The 6,788-nt window shown below is 40.8% G+C and overlaps 1 pseudogene; it reads right to left on the minus strand.

Moving 5' to 3' along the window:
* Positions 1 to 1,923: 1,923 nt before the first annotated feature.
* LOC121143398 lies at positions 1,924 to 2,055 on the minus strand (annotated as a pseudogene).
* Positions 2,056 to 6,788: the final 4,733 nt, after the last annotated feature.

Below are 6,788 nucleotides of genomic sequence, written 5' to 3' on the forward strand. Positions count from 1 at the left end.
GATCAAACTCAAGTTGTCAGGTTTGGTGGGATTGAACTTGCATCATCAGGCCTAGCAGCAAGCCCCTTCATCCATGGAGCCATCTTTCAGTTCCTGAGTTCTGGTTTCTGTTTTACTGTAGTGTGGATTTCTGACTCATTTCCAGTGAAGGCTTTTTCTGTGTATGCTTTTATATATGTAGTTCCATGCATCACATGCCACATTAGCATTTGTTTTCTGTTTCTGTGACAAAATACCATGATGAAAGCAATCTATAATAAATAATGTTTGATTGGGCTTATGGCTTCAGAGTTACAGTCCATGATGGCAGAGCAGAGACATTGCAGCAGGAACAGCTGAGAGCTCACATGTCAAACCACAAGCAAGGAGCTTAGAAAATCCTAAGGATGGTAGGTAGGTTTGGAAACCTCAAAGCTTTCCCAATGATACACCTTCTTCTACAAAGACCATACAACCCCCAATCCTTGTCAAACAGGGAACCAACAGGGAGCCAAATATTTAAACATACAAGCCTATGTGGGCGTGTCTTAGCTAGGATTTTTATTGCTGTGAAGAGACAGCGCGAGCACAGTAACTCTTATAAAGGAAAACATTTAATTGAAATGGCAGATTAAAGTTCAGAATTTAGTCCATTATCATCATGGTGGGACATGGTGGCGTCCAGGCAGACATGGTGCTGGAGATGGAGCTGAGAGTTCTACATCTTGACTTACAGGCAATAGAAAGTGGTCTCAGTGTCACACTGAGGGATGCTTGAGCAAAAGAGACTTCAAACTCTGCCTCCACTGTGACACATTTCCTCTAACAAGGCCATACCTACTTCAACAAGACTACATCTCCTAATAGTGCCACTCCATTTGGGAACCATTTTCCTTCAAACGACAACAGGGGCCATTCTCATTCAAACCGTTATACATCTCAACTCTCCACCCAAAGGTTAGTTGTTTAGTATTAGAATGAGTCACCTTTGACCACTCTAGAATATCCCTGAATCCGTGATGGTGGCACTGATTAATTAGTATAGCTTCAGGGAGCACATGCCTTGCTCAAATGCGGAATTGTAAGACTTTGCTCAAGGTCTTCCAGACCTTCCTTCCTCTTTTGTAGTATTTTCCCACCTCAGCTGGAGCTGAGGGAGAGGGCAGCTGATGCCAGAGACGCTCCCAAAGCAGAGATCAGTGCATGCCGAGGGATAGTTCACATTTTCTTTTTTTTCCCCCAGAGTAAAAACAAATGTTATTTCTATGAATTATATATAAATATCCCAGGAGTAAGTCAATACAATAAGACTTTCACAACATTTTGGGGGCTTGCTGATATAATTTCCATATTGTCTTCCTTCTTCAAATCTAATCCTTCTCTGACTGCTCTGATGCAGTTGTCTCATAGAATATATTCAACGTGTTATTTCTCTGCTTGAAGCACTTGGCCCCAAGAAACTGAATATGACGATTCCTGCCTCTTTCTCTAGTTTTACCTGAAATTGTCAGCTTGTGTCAAGTTTTACTGATCCACAAATCAATAATCTGCAAGCCCATGAGGACTGCAGTTTGCTGTCTGGGTAGCCATCTTTCTGGTCTCATTTTTCTAACGTTCTTCTCTCTGGACTCTTTTTCTGACCACTCAATTGGAAGTGAATCTCTTATCTCGTGGCTCTGTATTATTTTCTGATTTGTCCTGCCTGCTTTTATTTTCCAGTCAGCATTGCTCATCAACTAAGCCCACCGGGATGACAGTTGACACCAGAGCCTAGGAAACAAGCCACTAGAGCAGTCCCTTTAGCCTCTAGATTTGGGCAGGAAAAGCAAGACATGACTCTGGGAATAAGGGTCAAGAAGCAACATACCATTCTTAGTCCAGATTTTACAGATGGAACTGGGAAGATGATCAATCATACATGCCACTGCATTCTTTTCTTTCCTTTTTTATACAGTCAAGTTTCTTGCATTTGGGAAAATCTCAGGGGTCAGCTCAGAACATCTGGAGTACAATGGATAAGACTCACCCTGGGAGGGTCACTTTGTGATCATGGTATCTCCCCTGCCAGGTAAGGATGTATTTACTTATGTATTTTGTGTATATGAGTGCTCTGTCTGAATATATGCCTACATAATGCCACTTCATTCTAACGATGGATGGAAGTTTTGTTTGGGGATTTTGATATAATCTTAAAATGTTCTTGTGTGTGTGATGTGTATGCTTTTCTGTGCATATATGTACTCTCCTTTGACTAATTAGTAACGTGCTCCAAAGACTATCTAGCAGTCTCCTCTCATGTGCAGTTTCAATGATGAACCATGGTCTGAAAATACTAAATGGCAAATTCTAGAATAATTCAAAAATTTAAATTGTACATTCTTTCAGGTAGTGTAATAAAGGCTCAAACGATCAACTCCATCTCATGTTAGCATGAGAATCATCTTATTGTCCAGAATATGTTGTATACACTATTCTCCCATCAGTCAGTTAAGAGATATGGTCACAATATCACAATACTTGTGTGTAAAGTTCAGTTCTATTGGTGGTTCAGTTCTATTTGTGTTTTGGAATGTAACCTTAGAGCATAAGCTGAAACCACTGTGGTCAGGTTTTATGGTAAGATTTCAAAAAATTTCTTCTAATATCTTGTACCAACTTCATTAATCCTTTTCTTTACAAAAAAAAAACCCCTTCTCTAAGATTGGGATGACTCATACATGGACTTTAGGACACACATAGTTGTTTCTTTGATTTTCTTTTAAATCATGGAGTGATTTGAATGCTTCCTGGGGAGGCTTTAGACTTCCAAACTCCCTCTAACTGGGACTCTTGTTTCCCTTATTGACAAGTGAGGCTCTCATTTTGCATTAGTCACAAGTATGCTAGGGCCTAGCTTAAGACACTCTTGTGACCGGGCGTTGGTGGCCCACCCTTTAATCCTAGCACTCAGGAGGCAGAGACACGATCTCTGTGAGTTCAAGTCCAGCCTAGTCTACAGAGCAAGTTCCAGGACAGCCTCCAAAGTTACAGAGAAACCCTGTTTCAAAAACCAAAAAAAAAAAAAGGACACTCTCTTGAATTCCATCGTAAACTTTGTTAATGATGCTATTATTTAAATGGTATATGGAGTTAATTTTCCAGTTAATTTGTCTTTCTGCCCCATTTCCATAGAATCATCAGAGGCTCTTTCCTGTCCAGACTGTCTTGTCCATGAATCTGTAAGTACTGTGTCCGTTAATCTCCAGAATAGTCACGATGTTATAATAGCATGATACATGCTTATATGTGAGTACATTATATTAGTTATCATCCACTAATGACACTTGATAAAATTCTGTCTTTTCTAATAGGGTCATTTTTAGGAACCCTTCTAACAAATCTGTAACAATGAGTAACTACCTAGCCTTAATCCAGACCTGAGTGGGTGGTCAACACCATCTGGCCCCTTTAGTGAATTGGCAGCTTTAGCATCATATATTGATTTTAAAAAGTACTGTTCTTTGGGTCTCCCAACACCCTTACAATCCAAGGGTCTTGCCATAGTAAGTAAGTATTCACTAAGGGGCTGATGGGTAAGATTGGAAATCAGACATAAGGTGGAGGCTGTTGCTGTGTTATTGTCCTGGGTGTTTGGGTCTTTGCAGGAGGGTGCGGTGTAGACACACTTGGAACAACTCTTTTGTGAATAAGGATTTGCAGTTGGGATGGGATGAGCAATTGCATTTTCCCATTCTCCTAGTTCCCAGTGGTGGTAGCACAAGCAGCTCTCACGTAAGTTCATTGTTCTACGTGAGAGTCATTTCTGGAAACTATGTATGACTCAATCTTGCCCTCCAGCCCATCATCCATCTCTCTCTCAGGCTGCTCTCTCTGTATTAACCACTTTTCTGATTAGATAAGGGAGAGTGATTCTGTCTCTCCAACTTAATCCTGCTAAATGCAAAGGGCAGCGTTTCCCTTGATCTCTAGAAACGCACTTCACACCCATTAAAAACCCTGCCCAGAAAGTGGCAGGAACATGAGCTGGACTCAAAGACCTTTGGCCTGCTAAATTTGTTTATGGGTTTCAGTTCATGATTTTAACATTTAGTCTTTTTTTTTGTTTTTTGTTTTTTTGTTTTTCGAGACAGGGTTTCTCTGTATTGTTTTGGAGGCTGCCCTGGAACTCGCTTGGTAGACCAGGCTGGTCTTGAACTCACAGAGATCCACCTGTCTCTGCCTCCCGAGTGCTGGGATTAAAAGCATGCGCCACCAACACCCAGTGATTTTAACATTTAATTATTTATTTTTATCAATGCCATATGTGTGTGTGTGTGTGGTTTATAAAGTCAGTTATTCTTTCTAGAGGCATAATAATAATTTTAAAAATATATATGTACTCCCCAATTGTTTCCCTCTCTTCTCTTTCCATCCTTCAGGCCCCCTCCCGCCTGCCTCCATCCCTGCCTCCCTCCCTCCCTTCTTCCCTTCCTCCTGTCATAGCCTATTGAGTGCTGAGATTTGGATCTATATTTTGATATCTGAGATTCGTGGCCTATGTAGCTAGTTTTCAGTTTCTTCTGGCCTTCTTATTTTCATTTCTAAGTAGCATCTCTGTGTTGTTATATCTTGGGTTTTCCCACCTTGTTTGTTAGACTCCTGGCTAACTCTCCGTAATCGCCTCCACACACTCCCTGCTTTTCTCACCATTGATAACATAGGTACCAATATCTTATTGGTCTTGCATGTTTATACTTGCTCTCATCTGCTTTCTGTGCTTGTAACAGATGAGCACGGAACTGCAAGTGAGTGCATGGGCAGGGTCAAAGCACAAAGGCCGACTCAGTGCCCGCAAACCTACCCACTCCTGTGCAGTCACTGCTGAAGCTCTACCCCGTGACCTTATTAAGTCCTCGCCTCCCAACACTACCTCAGTAGGCGCTGAAGCCTCAGCACATGCTCTCTGGTGGACACAACCAAACTGTAACAACTGGGCAAACACTACTGACGATTGGGCCATAGGATTTAAAGATCACTTTTCCATTCTCATACATTACAGTTGTCCACCCCCACCCCCCACCCCGACCCTGTCACTGCCATTGGCTTACTCTTCTTTGTGCCTCTGTTGATTTTTCTACTGATTCTCTGGCAGAGGTACGAACCTCTTTCAGGATGTTAAAACATAGCAAATGAGATTTGAATTCCATTTTTCCCCCTGTCTTTGCCATAGGGCTACCTCCTTCTGGAGCCCCTCTAGACTGGCCTTTCCACTTAGCTATGCACAGCTCCTTCCTGTGCTGGAACCTTTGTTTCTAGAATCTTAGGTTTTCAGTGTTGTCATTTATCATCTCAGTTCCTAGAGCTAGCTTTCTGTGGTTAACTTTGGTGGGGGTAGGACTTATGGCTGTCTGTGTGTCTGTTTTTCCTGTGTTCTGTTTGAATGATTCTTTACCTACGTGTTGAGTTTATTCTCACATCCTTCAAATTGATTTCTACTTAATCCCTATTTGCTGCTAAACTGCAGTTCTGAGATACGCCTGTGATTCCCTTCCTAGTGTCATTCCAGGGCCTGAAAGCTGCAGTTCTTTCCTGGAGTTGGGAGGGCAGCTCTGTGGATGTTCAGAATTGAGAGAGCTATACTTACCCAGATTTCCAACATGCTCTTGCTTCACAGCCACCCACACCTTCTCTTTCAGAGATCCCAGGTGTCTCCGCTTTCTCATTCCTTCTGGGGTCTTGTACTTTATACTGCTGCATTTCTCTAGTTGTTAAGCCAACAGTCACTTGTTCTGCTTCTTGGCTTGTGTGACTTTACTGTTGCCATCTGCTCCTTGTTCTTATACACTTTTGCTCTTTTAATTTCCTCATTATTATTATAGTTTGGAGGCACTTGGGGAAGGGGGAAGAGATAACCATGTGTGTGCAGCTGGTCATATTTACTTGAAAGCCTGGTCTTTGGTTTTCATGTCATCTTTATATGGAACACTTTGTATAACTGATAAATAGTTGATCTTTTATGTTTAAGGGTTTCGACCCTTTTAGCAAACCCAGAAACTTAATCTTAGACATCTGCTAGGTGTGGAAACAAAGCCATTAAAATTCACAAATTTTACTGGCATGTTTTCTCAGATTCCTAGAACACCTCATAATTGTTTCTTTTAATTTTAATCCACCTAACTAGTAAGATTAGTTTACATAACAAAAATCCTGATTTACCCTCCACTTCTTTTAATGTGATATGTTCATGGTCTGATTTTGTTTTGCTAGGCCTTTTGATATTGTATTTTGGGTACCTATTAATTTGCAAAGGCACCTCAGGGCAGTGCCATGTTAAAATGAGCAGTATTTTAGCTAAGTTCTCATTGAGAAACATCTGAATTTAGTAGATGATATTTTTTTCTTCAAGTGATTCCTTCAGGGATGGTGACTGAGTTTAAAAAGAAATTAATTCCATATAACAAAATACTAATGATTGCCAGGCAATGAAACACCTGGAGGAATAGAATATATTTTAAAGAAATCTCTAAACAGGAGACCAGTATTTATTATTTAAAGTCTTGTGTGTATACAAGGGATCTGTGATATTTGCACACAATCTACTTTAATCAATAACATCTTAACTCAGAGCCTATTTACAGTGAATTTTCAGGATTGTTTTAAATTGTTTTACATTTGTGTATGTGTATATTTATGTATTTGTTCTCTCTCTCTCTCTCTCTCTCTCTCTGTGTGTGTGTGTGTGTGTGTGTGTGTGTGTGTGTATTGGGTACACACATTGGGTATTCATGTGGAGGCCAGAAGATACCTTGTGGGAGACAGCTCTCTCCTTT

The sequence above is a fragment of the Mesocricetus auratus genome, unplaced genomic scaffold, assembly GCF_017639785.1.
Source record: "Mesocricetus auratus isolate SY011 unplaced genomic scaffold, BCM_Maur_2.0 Super-Scaffold_100011, whole genome shotgun sequence".
Lineage (NCBI taxonomy): Eukaryota > Metazoa > Chordata > Mammalia > Rodentia > Cricetidae > Mesocricetus > Mesocricetus auratus.